This window comes from Sitophilus oryzae, unplaced genomic scaffold (genome assembly GCF_002938485.1).
Source record: "Sitophilus oryzae breed Bouriz unplaced genomic scaffold, Soryzae_2.0 scaffold_1870_pilon_pilon, whole genome shotgun sequence".
Classification (NCBI taxonomy): domain Eukaryota; kingdom Metazoa; phylum Arthropoda; class Insecta; order Coleoptera; family Curculionidae; genus Sitophilus; species Sitophilus oryzae.
In genome coordinates this window covers 592,570-608,126 of record NW_022146580.1, presented here as the reverse complement: position 1 = coordinate 608,126, position 15,557 = coordinate 592,570, and the positions used below count along the sequence as shown (strand labels likewise).

Here is a 15,557-nt window from a genome sequence, read left to right as displayed (position 1 = left end):
AAGCCATTTTCCCCTATCTATGTGGTGGGGGAAGGTTGGATCTGTTTTTATTTAAATATTAATAACTCTGGACTGGATGATCGGAATCCAACAAGCGAGGGCTCGTTTAAAAGAGCGTTTCTTACTCTATATTGTACCATATAAACAATAATAATAAGCTTTTGAACGTAGACGCTAGGGGGCGTTGTCTTACAATTTAACAAACATTGCGCGTTTTTTCATAAAAATTAAATGCAATAGTACCGTATGATCGAATAAAAACGGCGTCAGCGATGGCTATGAAATGAAGATCGCTGTCATTTTATATGTAAAATTATATGGGGAATGTCAACGATGTTCATTTCCAAGCCAACTGTACGCCGTTTTGTTTCGATCATACGGTATATGTAATTTTAGCTGATAGTAAAGAGTAGTAAAAGCTTAAAAAGTTAGCGAAAACCGCATCTTGATATCTTCTTTCAAACCAAAAATATTCGCAAAATTATAATAAATACCAAAAAATAAGTCCTTAATTACCTTATTTTTACAACGCGGTATCAGTAGCCCTTTTAATTATGCCCATTCTAATAATATATTAGAATATTATAATAATAAAAAATAAGATAGAAACAGTTAGTTTATTTAAAAATAGACGAAATACCAGAATACCATAATACAAGAGGTATTAATATCTAATAATTAAGATATTAATAACAGTGAACAAGAAACGATGATTCAGTGAAGTCATGGTAGGCTTTGGAAAAAAGTTGTTTTCGACGTAATAGTATAAACGTCAAATTGTTATTACATCAACATTTTGAGAGTCTTATCAGCGTTTTTTTATCTTTTAATTGCTTTTTCAAAATGCTTTTATTATTTGAAATAGTTGAAGTTGTTGGCATTTAGAAAAAGCAATCAAAAGATAAAAAACGCTGATAAGACTATCAAAATGTTGATCTAATAACAATTTGAGATTTATACTATTACGTCAAAAGCAACTTTTTTTCCAAAGAATACCATGACTTCACTGACTCATCGTTTCTTGTTCACTGTTATTAATATCTTAATTATTAGATATTAATACCACTGGTATTATGGTCTATTCTATAAACTAACTGTTTCTATCTTATTTTTTTGTTAGAACGGGCATAACTAAGAGGGCTACTGATACCGTGTTGTAAAAATAAGGTAATTAAGGGCTTACTTTTTTGGTATTTATTATAATTTTGCTAATATCTTTGGTTTGAAAGAAGATATCAAGATGCGGTTTTCGCTGACGTTTTAAGCTTTTACTACTCTTTACTATCAGCTAAAATTACATATACTATTGCATTTAATTTTTTTGAAAAAACGCGCAATGTTTGTTAAATTGTAAGACAACGCCCCTAGCGTCTACATTCAAAAGCTTATTATTATTGTTTATATGGTATAGTATAGAGTAAGAAACGCTCTTTTAAACGAGCCCTCGCTTGTTGGATTCCGATCATCCAGTCCAGAGTTATTAATATTTAAACAAAAATAGATCTAATCTTCCCCCACCACTTTATTTTGGTAGATAGGGGAAAATGGCTTTAACAAAAAATATTCAAAATTTACTGAAGATTATGAAGCTATTACTCATAGTACACCTTATCTAGGCAAAATTGTCTAAAAACTCCATTTCCTTATTTTTTGTTGCAGTTGCACCCCCTAGCGGTCGTTCTACAAACTTGAAAATGATTTCCAGCAATTTCCCATAGTCTCTTTAGTAAAAAATATTTTTTTCCGCAGCCCCTACGGCTAATACTTTCCGAGATACAGCCGAGAGCTATTCTTAGTGGGACACCCTGTACTTATCAATCAAACTTACTTCTCTGACTGAAGGGAAATAAAGGAACTTTATTGTCACCTTCTCGTTCAAAACAGTTTAAGGAAAACTAAAAGTTCTTTGCTTCGACTGTTTGGCATATTTTCAGCACACAAAGGAGTGGCTAGAAATGAAAAGTCTTTACCCTATGTGCTCTTACAAAATAAAAAGAAATATGGAGTATCTCTGTACAGTTTGTACCAACCCCATTTGTTTACAGTGCTCAAGAAAAATATGCAATAATCGCATAGAAAACATAATAAATATAAATAAACATTGTGACACCATATAAGTACCTATTCTTTTATATTTCTTCTCATCTTTGTAGCTTTACATGTTCGATTTGTCTCACTACCCATACATCCTCGGGGGTAAAGGGAGTAGAATAGCCCGAGCAAATTGTGATGGAACGAGTTTCGGCCACCCCCTGTAGCTGCGGAAATACAACGGGGAGTCCCAGCGTGGCCTGATGAAGACGACTGGCTCTTTGGGGACGCGGCCGAGGTTGCTTTAGCCACAACAGAAAACACGCAGAAACAAAACATGGTGGATAAGGGCGAGGATAAATTGCGGACAGGGCGTAATGTATAATAATTTTGCCAGGGGATGGTCAGAAGAAAAATGAAGCAGAAAAGAACCAAGAGATTATAAATATATATTAAAAAAATATGTAAATTAAAACATTAAATATGTATCTTTTTTCAATAGCAACTGTTAAAATTGCCTTATATCTATCAAAAATACTAGATAAAATAGTACTTTAATCGCAAGAGTAGATTAAATGATATTTTAACAACAAGGATTAGAATTTAGAATAAGTGGGAGGGGGGTTAATCTCTGCGACCTTAGAGATTTATTGTGTCCCCCTTTCTTGAGTTATAACTCATCATACAGTCCTAGGACTTCCTACGGAGACCCGTGCCCTTCACAGTCGAGGAGCTACGACCCAGGCCGGGTAGACGAAACGGTAGCTTGTGTCGCCTGTTGGGTTTAGAGGTAGGAGGTAGGCTCCCGACCCTTGGAGGAGGTGGTAACTTGTATGCTACTTACGGAGGATGGTCTCACGCAAGTGTCAGCCACCTCTCCTGTAGTTCTCTTTGGGTTTGGCCCCTTGGAACTTTCATTGTTACTGTTCCCAGTGTTGCTAGGGGGTTTCCCCACAGCTTCACCGGTGATGTTTTTATTACTATTATTACCAAATCTCATAGTGTTCCCATGAGTGGCTAGGGACAGTCGGTCCACTTCTACAGAGCGCCGCATGTAGAAGTAAGGGGTAAAATACAATGGGGTGCCCCCCGATGCCCCAAGGTTGAGGCTGTCCGTAGCCCCGCCCGGTATCGTTATATAGCAAGGATAGGTTAAACACTTTATTTCTTCTCGCACGTTTTTTAATTGCTTCCATTTTTGAACATTTTTGTATTTCTTTTCGTAAGTTAAATGGCAGTAGTTTGGATATGGCGTTTGTCACATCAGCCCGAGTATCTGTTGGTAATTTACTTTTTTCGTTTTGAGCCATTTCGGGTTCCAATTCAATCAGCAATCGACACGAAAGAGAATTAAAAAATATTGACTCAAAACTGACAACTAAAGAGACAGCTTTATTTATTTGTCAAATTATATAGAAACCAATGCCAACCCAGCACGATATTTTTTCTACAAGTAATAAATTCCTTGAAATAATAATTCCTGAATATTTTTTAAAAAGTAACTTGCTATGGAAAAAAATATTGTAATTACACGACCATAAAATTGCATTATCTTGCAATTGGACATTGAGAATGATAACTAAAAAAGTATAAAGTGTAATTGAAACAATTTAAATTAATACGAATTATACATAATATATAAAATTTCAATATGTAAATAAATATGTACATACAGTTTGCAATCCGAAAACTGATCCCTATCTAACGACCCTTTTGCGTGTTCCACAGGTGCCGACATTAAGGGTTGAGCTTTCCACCAGCGATCGACCGACAGGGCAGCCCAAATAGAAAGGAAAATCAATTTTCCGGTAAACGACTACGGCACAAACTAATCATGTCATACGTATACGGCAGCGTATGTGCACAGTGAAAGAGAGCAAAAAAGCGCAAATGATCGGCAGTGGCTCTATCGGCCTCGTATGCGTGTGCACAAGTGTAAATAAGAGCGATAGCCTTGGGGTAGTTAGTTATACTCCAACGTTTGTTCCTTTTGTTGTAAAGGGGAGAAGCCTGTTCGACTGTTGAATTGAATTGGGATAAAAGAAATAGGAGAAAAAATGTGACATTTATTAACGAATAAATATTTCTTTGAATGTGGTAGATAATGATTCGGTATTGAAACTGTAAGAATTTTAGACTTACATTGTGTTTGTTTATTTTTTACAATTATTTGATTGGCGCGCCAATAAGTCAGTGGTCTTGCAATTGGATATAATCTTTCCGAGGGACTTCGCAAAGTTACCATTCTGAAGCTCTGACTAGTTTAAGTATTACAGAAATAAAGACGTCTAATATTGATATACAGGGTGCTACAAATTCGAGGTACGAGCATTGGTATCTCGGAAACCGTAATAGATACGAAGATGCTATCAAAAAAGTTTTTAAATTTCAAAGATTGCTGAGTTTTTTGGAAAAAACGATTTTTTTTGAAAATCAATTTAATTTTTTCCTGTAGTTACTTTTTAGAAAATCGAAAAACTAATTGCATATTCTCATAGCCACTTTATTAGGGCTATCTGACAGTATTTTTAGATTTTCAAATTAGCTGAGAATTTGTGAGATACAAAGTCCGACATAATTTTTTTAAATACGGACCTGCATTTTTTATTTCAGTTTTCGAAAGAACTCGGTCTCCTGAGTATAATGATATGCCACACTTTATACTTTTTTTTGTTTTGGGTATCTTAAAAACAACAAAACTATTTAATTATTATTTAAAATATTTTCAAGCCCGACCCTGGTTTCTTAAAATATTTAATCTGATTATATTCATTGCAATAATATTGATCAGCGCTAATTAAAATTGAATAAGGAAAATCACACAAGCCAATTGAAAGATTCAAATAAATAATATCCAGCTCAGCAATTTAAAGATATTATTTTTAACTTTTTTTATTGTAAATTTGAAATTCTCAGTGTACGATCTAACAATATGCATAATATTAATCGTAGTTGTTATAAATAAATCACATTCTACAAACTAGTTTCTCATGCTCTACATGTTCGAAAGGGTTACCACCTTGCCTATTGCGCAAATTTATTATTCTTTCAATTTTATTTATAGCTTTTTGAACATTATCTTCTTCTTATACTTCCGAATGTATTTTGTACTCTTTATTGTAAATGTTGAAAAGTATTGATTCCACTTTTACAAATGACGTCAAGTAATGCAATTATTTTTTTTATTGAATTTGATTTTGTGTATTCAATGTTTTACCCCACGTCATAATTAAGTTTGAAGGCTTATCAATATTGTAACAATGAATAATTTAAATATTGAAAAAACAGAGCCAGACACCAATTTTCATTTAGATATTGACGTTACTTCAGAAATTATTTGGAAAAAATCTAAATAAAAATGATACTTCTACACCCTGTATCTTTTGATTCTGAACTTTTCTTCTGAACTTTTTTTTACTTTACATTAAAATACTTTACATTAAAAATTAAATTACAATTCTTCTGAACTTTTTTTACTTATTTTTATTTGCAGAGTATGCTGCCGAAGTTTCCGGAATACAGTTTGGACTACCCTGTACAAAAATATTTAAAATCTTATTTTGTATGTTTAGTAAACTTGCGACTAAAGGAAAAACATCTTTCTAGCGTATTTTTTTAACGCGATTTTTCGCTGTCTCCGATTCTCGGTGACTGATCGTCTTCTGGTTTCCTAAGCCGCCCCAGATCCATCTCCCGGATCCTTCCCTCATCTGTCTTTTAACACGCGCATCACATTACCGCAGATATTTGCGTTTAGTCAAGCCTCTAAGTAGGCAGTAACATATTGAAAGCTTTAGTTGGAGGCCTACGATGTTCGTGTCGAGGTGATGTCAAATGGGGCATCGTTCGTGTATAAGTCTGTTTTTTTTTTCTCAGGTAAGATTTCGACAGACGATGACGATATTTTTTAAGTTAACTATTGATGAGTTTAAATATAAATCCGTCATGCGTCGTCTCTTGTTATTTTTAACCAGTTTTATTGGTTTATTTCAAAAATAATAGATCATATTTCAACTTTCTTGGTTTGACGGAACGATGAACGACAAACGGACGCGGATGCGTATGAACTCGCCTTTAGATTTTTGAGGCTTGTCAAAGTCTTGCCAAATTATAGGTTATAATTTTGTGTCAACTTATGTCAAATATCTGCGTTTTGAAAGAAGATGCACTTTGATTCGTGTTATTACGTGTGTTTTGTGTCTTTTGAAGTCAAGTGGATGAAAAATCGAGGGAAAATTAACTGTAGACCCAGAGCACAGTTTATAGTTAATACTCGCTGCCTAGGCAGAAAGTCTTATACACCAATGAAGTTATTATCAATAAAGTTTGTATACCATCTCGTTGTAGATAAATGCATCTCGTATATGGTACAAGGATCATATTAAACATATACTACTGAAGTAGCTGTAAAATATCGACATCACATGATAGGTAAATAATGGATTTTAGTACTGCAGAAAAATAATGTCAAATGGTACTGGTTTAAAAAAATTAAGATTAAAGTTAATTAATCAACCTTTAAGGCATACAATTTGGTAAGTCTTATTATAATAAAATATAGTTTCTTTTATTTATTCCTGTAATATTACAAATTTATATTTGTGAGTTATATTGATAAATATAATAATAAATGCTAGTGTTTAAAAAGTTTCTTGAAGCTTAACAGTAAGAAATAGTTCTTTTTTATATTTTTTTGGCATGTGGTGTTTTGTTCTTGTTTGTTTTGTATTAACACATACCTTTTTTTAAATAAAATAACTCGATTACATTTTTTCAGTTTTATACAGGTTTTTCACAAAATTTTGAAGTAATCACTCATCAGTCAAATTTAAATATATTAATTTCCCGCTATGTGTTCCAGTTGTACCAACTTATTTCTTTGTAAAATAAAATAAACCACGTTGAAATTAAAATGACAGACACATCTATCACTGTCAAGGATCTTGTCGTTGGACAGACTATAGATTGTAGCGATTTAGCGATATATTTTTTTTGAGGATGGTAAAAAAATCTTCTTAGACGCCTGGTCAACGTCTAGAGATTGCTCTCCCCAAAATTATCATCGATTGTCATTCCCAGCAGTCTTTGAGGCCGTTTTTTTTTCGTTCGTACGGTATTATATTTATTATTGTTATAAATTTAATTTCAATTAATTTATTATTAGGTTATTATAAATATGTTTTTTTGGGATGTATGTTTTTATATTCTGTTAGACAAAAAAAATGTGGCATAGTAGGCCTTGTTTGTATCGATATCAGCATCAGCCCTTTAAGTATTGAGGGGCTTAAGAAAAAGATTGAAAATGCAGATTATGTGTGTCGTCACACCTGCACCACTCTTTAGTACCAATCGATGTAAAGCATCAGTTGTTATACTTTACGGCCAAAACATATACGGTAGTAAGTATGGTTTTGAAAAATTGCGTCTAGTACAGTGTTTTTAAGTATTTTTCAATGTAACATATGATCGAAAAAAAATGGCGTCAAAGAAGGCTTGGAAAAATTGATGACAATTTTGGCAAGGTCAAGCCCTAGATGTCATTTGCTTACTTACTTTGGAAATAGATTTGTGTATCTGGAAACGTTTTATCCTTTTTTAATATTTCTATAATCAATGTTAATTTTTGACAAGTTTTATATCAAGTTTTATTAAGTGGCGTCTAGATGATGACCTCGCCAAAATTATCAACGATTGTCATTCCCCAGCCGTCTTTGACACCGTTTTTTTTTCAATCATACGGTATAATTATGACACATTTTTAAGCCCATATAAGTTGCACTGTATACTCCAAATTTAAGCGTCCATTTACCAGTCCGAAAAAATAGCGAAATAAGCGTTCGGCATTTAACGTTTTATGTAAAACTGGCTAGGTTTTTTTATACAAATGAAGAAGGAATTTAAAGATAAAGGATTATACTATATGCGTATTGTAGCATTTTTAAGATTTTGGTGGTGAAACAACAACAAAATATTCCTTATGTTTGGACTAAATTTTCTCGAAAATAAAGACATAATTTAAAATTTCGTTACAATAAGGAAATAGATTGAAGTTTTGTGATTACAATGATATATAATTTATATGGTTTTGTAACAAATTGCTCGCTATTTTATGACAAGTGCTGAAGTTCTGCAAACCTTAATCAAGCCTTAATCAAAGCACGTGTGTTTGGAATTTTGGATGTTGCTTAACATGACAAGATAAGGCTAAGCCTTAGGCAGATTTTTGAAGTATAATATATATTTCCTTCGCCCACATACCCGCTTTACCCGACCCTTGAGAGCGACCCGAACAGTACAGTGTAAAAAAGTCTTAAGGAACTTTCTTAGAATTCCCACTGGTTATTTTTAAAACATTGTATAATACTAATTAACTTTATAACAAGGCATCCCTGCCAATCAGTCTTTACCTAAAAATAAGTAAAAACGGAAGTTACTAAATATTGGCCAGTACACAAAGTACTAAACGGTTAACGACCTCGATTTTACTCCTTAAGAGAGGAGATTTCATTAAACCATAAAATTCTTGTTTTTATCGCAAAGACACTGGTTCGACTCGAGTTTATAGGTTTCGGGAACAGTAAAAAGTTTTTTAATAAAAGGGTGAAGTTTTTCCGAAAATACATGTACAAGACTTTACCTAGCAAGGTAAAGGTAATTGAGATTTTATGAGAAAATGGGGATCTTAAAGGTTTTAAGGACATTTTGTTAGAATAGAAATAAGATTACAATAATTTTAAATTTTTTTATATATTAATCAAACGATATTCTTTTTGACAACACGACATTTATTTATAAGTTAACACTTTAAAGTGTTTGATCTTTATTTTCTTCTCCATCTTTTTATCAAAATATGACAAAAAGTCTGTGCTATAAAAGTACCCTCAGTGAAAACCAGAAATACCTACATTCTTCAACAATCTATTGTTAAGACAACCACTCTACCATATGTGTCATAGTTTCAATAAATTGTTCACTGGTTTGGACATTTTTTATATGACACTTCGTGTGCAGTACTGCTCGCCTCGGAGATCGTTTATTTTTAAAACGTTATTTTCCTAAAATAACAATAATTCAAAAATCAATAAATCAATAAATCAATAAATCAATAAATCAATAAATCAATAAATCAATAAATCAATAAATCAATAAATCAATAAATCAATAAATCAATAAATCAATAAATCAATAAATCAATAAATCAATAAATCAATAAATCAATAAATCAATAAATCAATAAATCAATAAATCAATAAATCAATAAATCAATAAATCAATAAATCAATAAATCAATAAATCAATAAATCAATAAATCAATAAATCAATAAATCAATAAATCAATAAATCAATAAATCAATAAATCAATAAATCAATAAATCAATAAATCAATAAATCAATAAATCAATAAATCAATAAATCAATAAATCAATAAATCAATAAATCAATAAATCAATAAATCAATAAATCAATAAATCAATAAATCAATAAATCAATAAATCAATAAATCAATAAATCAATAAATCAATAAATCAATAAATCAATAAATCAATAAATCAATAAATCAATAAATCAATAAATCAATAAATCAATAAATCAATAAATCAATATATCAATAAATCAATAAATCAATAAATCAATAAATCAATAAATCAATAAATCAATAAATCAATAAATCAATAAATCAATAAATCAATAAATCAATAAATCAATAAATCAATAAATCAATAAATCAATAAATCAATAAATCAATAAATCAATAAATCAATAAATCAATAAATCAATAAATCAATAAATCAATAAATCAATAAATCAATAAATCAATAAATCAATAAACCAATAAATCAATAAATCAATAAATCAATAAACCAATAAACCAATAAACCAATAAACCAATAAACCAATAAATCAATAAATCAATAAACCAATAAACCAATAAACCAATAAACCAATAAATCAATAAATCAATAAACCAATAAACCAATAAATCAATAAATCAATAAACCAATAAATCAATAAACCAATAAATCAATAAATCAATAAACCAATAAACCAATAAATCAATAAATCAATAAATCAATAAATCAATAAATCAATAAATCAATAAATCAATAAATCAATAAATCAATAAATCAATAAATCAATAAATCAATAAATCAATAAATCAATAAATCAATAAATCAATAAATCAATAAATCAATAAATCAATAAATCAATAAATCAATAAATCAATAAATCAATAAATCAATAAATCAATAAATCAATAAATCAATAAATCAATAAATCAATAAATCAATAAATCAATAAATCAATAAATCAATAAATCAATAAATCAATAAATCAATAAATCAATAAATCAATAAATCAATAAATCAATAAATCAATAAATCAATAAATCAATAAATCAATAAATCAATAAATCAATAAATCAATAAATCAATAAATCAATAAATCAATAAATCAATAAATCAATAAATCAATAAATCAATAAATCAATAAATCAATAAATCAATAAATCAATAAATCAATAAATCAATAAATCAATAAATCAATAAATCAATAAATCAATAAATCAATAAATCAATAAATCAATAAATCAATAAATCAATAAATCAATAAATCAATAAATCAATAAATCAATAAAAAATCAATAAATCAATAAATCAATAAATCAATAAATCAATAAATCAATAAATCAATAAATCAATAAATCAATAAATCAATAAATCAATAAATCAATAAATCAATAAATCAATAAATCAATAAATCAATAAATCAATAAATCCATAAATCCATAAATCCATAAATCCATAAATCGATAAATCGATAAATCGATAAATCCATAAATCCATAAATCGATAAATCGATAAATCCATAAATCGATAAATCGATAAATCAATAAATTTTAAATTATTTTTTCTCGAATTTTAAACTACACCATTTAAAAATTATTTTTACTCAATATAAAAATAAATTATATTTATATCTTATTATATCTTTTATACTGTCTAGGACTTGACCTCGCCAAAATCGTCATCAATTTTCATCCTCTAACCGTCGTTGACACTCTTTTTTTTTATATATGCAAATTAATGTCTAAACTGAAACATTATCTACTCTAATTATTGTGAGATTTTTTTCTCTAATTTTTTTCAGTAATATGATGAAGGTGTAAGTGGATATTAATAATAAATAACCAAAAAATAAAATAATAACAAAATAGCATAATAATGCCACTAGTAATTTTGTCTAATAGAAAAATCCAGGCTGTCGATTAGTGTTTTGTTCAAAAATACCTATTTCCGCAATAAATAATTCCTCGGTATGATTGAAAATCCATAAAGAAAATGATATATTAATACGACGTTTCGATAAGTCTTCGCACGCCATCAATTTGACATGCGATACATGTATATAACGGTAATCAGACAAAATAAGGAAAATATAGAGGAAAAAATATATTTTCGGGTGTTTCTTTCAGTATTGGCTGTAAAATATTTATTCAGTAAAATATCTAATATAAACGTTTCTTGAAAAAAACCTGGGTAAAAAAATTCGGTCTAGTAGTGGCGTGCTGTTTTTTTATCAACAATCGTAAAAAGTAATTTTAATTTATAATATATCATTTAACATAATATAATAATTATTTCTCTCTCTCTCTTCAAGTTTATAAAAATCGTATAAGTATAATCTTAATTTCAATATCCTTTTTTGTAATAACCTACTTAAAACTTAGATTAGGTACACCTTTGCTACAAAAGGCAGAACGTCACTTACAGCTGAAATATCAGTTTGGGACTGGAACAGTCCATTTTTTGCAAATTAAGCACTGGAAAGCCGTCTTAAATATTTAAAATACTTTAAACAGTTCTTTTGCAATAAAAACCAGTAGAAATTATTGAAAAAATACAGAAGTTCACGATTTCTGCGCAGCAACACTGTTAAACATAACTTGAATGAATCCATCAAACTTACTATTTATCGTAAAAACATTGAAAAAACCATAGAAAGCAAACAGAAACTTTCTGAGATGGCGTTGGCACAAATACTTCCCTAATAAATTTTAATTTAATTTAATTTAATTAGAAAACTAAAAATAATTTCAAAGATATAGTATAATTTATAAATATTATTATTATTATTATTGATTTTATTACCTTACGGGACTTCAACAAAATCTCTAGATCTTATACAACGTCAGCCATCTGTCGTTTGTCAAAAAAAGATAAAATACAATAAATTCAGAACACGCCGAACAATATAACTTAATTGCTCCCCCATATAGGATAAGGTTATCGTCACAGAAGTTTTACGATACCCTGGAGAATCTCAGAGAGACGTTATTTTTATGTCAGATTTAGGTCACATCTTGTCGATTTTTCAGGAAAATTCCAGGAAAAAAGAATGATTGAATTTGAGAGAAAGCTCATAAAGATGTACAGGGTGAGTAAGGGCGTCACGTTGTGTTCTGACAATTTCAAATGTTAATAAAATTGCCGAAAAGATGTTGACGCGTAAAGGAGGGCGTAATTACGTGGTTGCTGTGTGCAATATATATATATATATATATATATATATATATATATATATATATATATATATATATATATATATATATATATATATATATATATATATATATATATATATATATATATATAAACGGGATTTAGTTTAAGTATTTAATACTCATTTCCAACTACAGCCTATTGCTGCCTTCCCGTTACCCTACGCCACACATCTCGATTTAGAGCGTCATCAGCTTCTAGGTTACGAGCTTCCATTGCTTCCGTAACCGTTCCGTTCCAGGATTTTCTAGGTCTACCTCTCTTTCTTCTGCCCTGGGGAGCCCATTGAAAAACTCTTTTGGCCACCTGTTCTCCGGCATACGCAGAACATGTCCAAACCATTTTAAGCTGGATTTTCGATTCGATCCAGTACTGTCTCCTCCGATGCATTCATGATACGCCTGACCTCGATGTTTGTCTTTTTTTCCATCCTAGATATACCTGCACTTCTTCTAAGGTAGTCCATTTCAACAACTTGGATTTTGCGCTTCGCGTCTGCACTCAGAGTCCACAGCTCTGAACCATAGCAAAGAACTGACTCCACCAATGTTCTTCCAAGTCTCTTTTTAGTTGTTGCAGATAAGTTTCGGTCCCACCAGAGGCTGTTAAGACATCCAATAACTTGTTTGCTCTTCTGAATTCGGTTTGTATTTCTTCTTTGCCCAAACCCTCGTTGTTGATAGTAGCACCCAGGTATTTAAATTTGTCTACTTGTTGAATCTGGACGTTATCATTAATGAAGACTTCAAAACAAGTGTTGGAATTGACAGCTAAGTATTCGGTCTTCTTTAGACTAACCTGAAGTCCCCATTTGTTGTATACTTGATAAAGCCTCTTAGTCATGAACTCTAGATCGTATGAGTCCTGCGCAATCACGACCTGATCGTCTGCAAAGCTCAGGGTAAATAGTGTGTTGTCCCCAATGGGTATTCCCATACCTTGATATTTCGTCTTCCATTCCCTAAGGGCTAATTCGACGTAAGCGTTGAAGATCAGAGGAGATAAGCTGCATCCTTGTCGCAACCCTTTTGTGGTGTTAATTGGATTAGATAGCCTGTGTCCTATCTTAACGTACGATTCATTTTCTTTATATAGCTATTTTATTATCTTAAGCAAAGGTCTATCTACTTCTAAGATATTCAATACTTCCCATATCTTGCTGCGGGGAATAGAGTCGTACGCTTTCTCCAAATCAATAAATGCTAGATGGACTTCTTGATCTACTGCTATCTTTTTTCCATCACCTGCTGCAGGACAAAAAGGTTATTTGTGCAAGATTTCCCCGGTGTGAATCCGCTTTGGTCTTCCGAGATTTTGTCACCAATACTGTCCCTGAGCCTACCCTGTAACACCTTTCCAAAAAGTCTGTTGACCGAACTGTTAATGCTTAGGCCTCTATAACAAGTGGGGTCGTTACGATTTCCCTTTTTAAAGATGGACACTATGTGAGCCACTCGCCATTCTCGGGGTAGTTTACTTTGCAGGCAGCATTGGTTAAATAGCTCTGCCAGACGCCAGCGTAGTCTTTGGGTTCCACACTTTAACAATTCGGCTACAATATTACCAGGACCTGGTGACCGTCCATTTTTCATTCTTTTGAAACTTTGATGTACTTCTCTTTTGCTTATCATTAAAGTGCCTGCAAGGTTGTTCTCATCTTCTACTGCTCGGAATTCTGGTCGGTTTTCTGTCAGTAATTCTGCATAGTAGTTGCGCCATTTTTCTATATCCATTCTATTCAAGAGCTTGTCAGTTTGATTGGTTTTCATTTGTCGGATTGTTCTCCATACCTCAGTACTCCGTGCGCCCCCTATTAGGCTTTCCACTTGCTGGCACCTTCTTTCCCAAATATCTGTTTTTCCTACCTTAATGGCGGCTCGTACCTCTCTATTATTTTGCTTGTAATGACTCCAGTTAGTATCTGTTCGGTCTGAGAGCCATCTTTGATAGAATTTTTGTTTGTCATTGATTAAGGCCTTTATGCTGTCAGTTATCCAAGCTGGTTCATCTTTTTTTTTTTGCATGTTCGTGTGCTTATTGCTATGTGTGCAATAACATTCAATAATTCAACTTCCCCAGATTACCGGATTACTCAACTCTCCCGAGTCAACATTTTCAAACCGATTTGATCGAAAGCAAAAATGGATTCAAGCAGTTCGACGAAACAAGTGAGTAAACAAAGTGCTCGTTACATAATCAAAAAATTAAATAGAAATATACTATGAGAGGATAAAATATAATTTCCAATATTAATGGTATATTCTTTTTTTTAATCAACTCGTGGCTTAAATTTGTATTAGCTTCAATAATAAATTATAATACAAGTTAAATCTTTTGAAGATATCAAAATATTTATTTTTTTATTTTATTTTTAGAATTTTCGCAAATTATACTTCTTAACACTTCTAGAATAATTATATATTTTTTTTCGTATACTCGTCATTTAAACCAGTGTATTTGTATATACCAATTGTTTGCGATATTCTTTGATGATGGCAGCACCGGCGGAGAATGCACCAAGCCTATAATCTTAACAACTCACCAATTCAAAAAAATCACTTTTTAATCGACCCAACCTCAAAAATACTTTATTTCAAATGAAAAGGAGATCGTTAGAGAGCATCCAAGTACACTCTGGACCCTTTTCTCGATTTTTGTCCCTTTTTCATGCACTCTCTGTCCGACACTCCAAACAGCACGTTTCTACGGCCCTAAAGGACGTGTTCTTCAATCTGATATAAAAATCCGATGCCCCCAAGACTCTCGGGGGTATAATAAAGTTTTCTAGGGCGATAACCTTATCGGTTATGGTCGAGCAATTAGATAATATTGTCCGGAATGGTGCTTAGAATTTATGGCTTTTTATCTATTTTGGAAAACAAGAAAAGTTGAGATGCTTTAGTGTCAAATTCAGACAGTGGCAGTGCGTGATGTAATACTTTGGGGGTGCAGAAACTTAGAATA

At 31.1% G+C, this 15,557-nt stretch overlaps 1 protein-coding gene across 1 annotated transcript in view; it reads right to left on the bottom strand.

Annotated features, from left to right (window-relative positions):
- The window catches only part of LOC115883376 (myelin transcription factor 1-like protein), a 361,128-nt gene that overhangs the window by 130,326 nt on the left and 215,245 nt on the right, over positions 1 to 15,557 (bottom strand). The gene's annotated exons all lie outside the window — the stretch shown is intronic.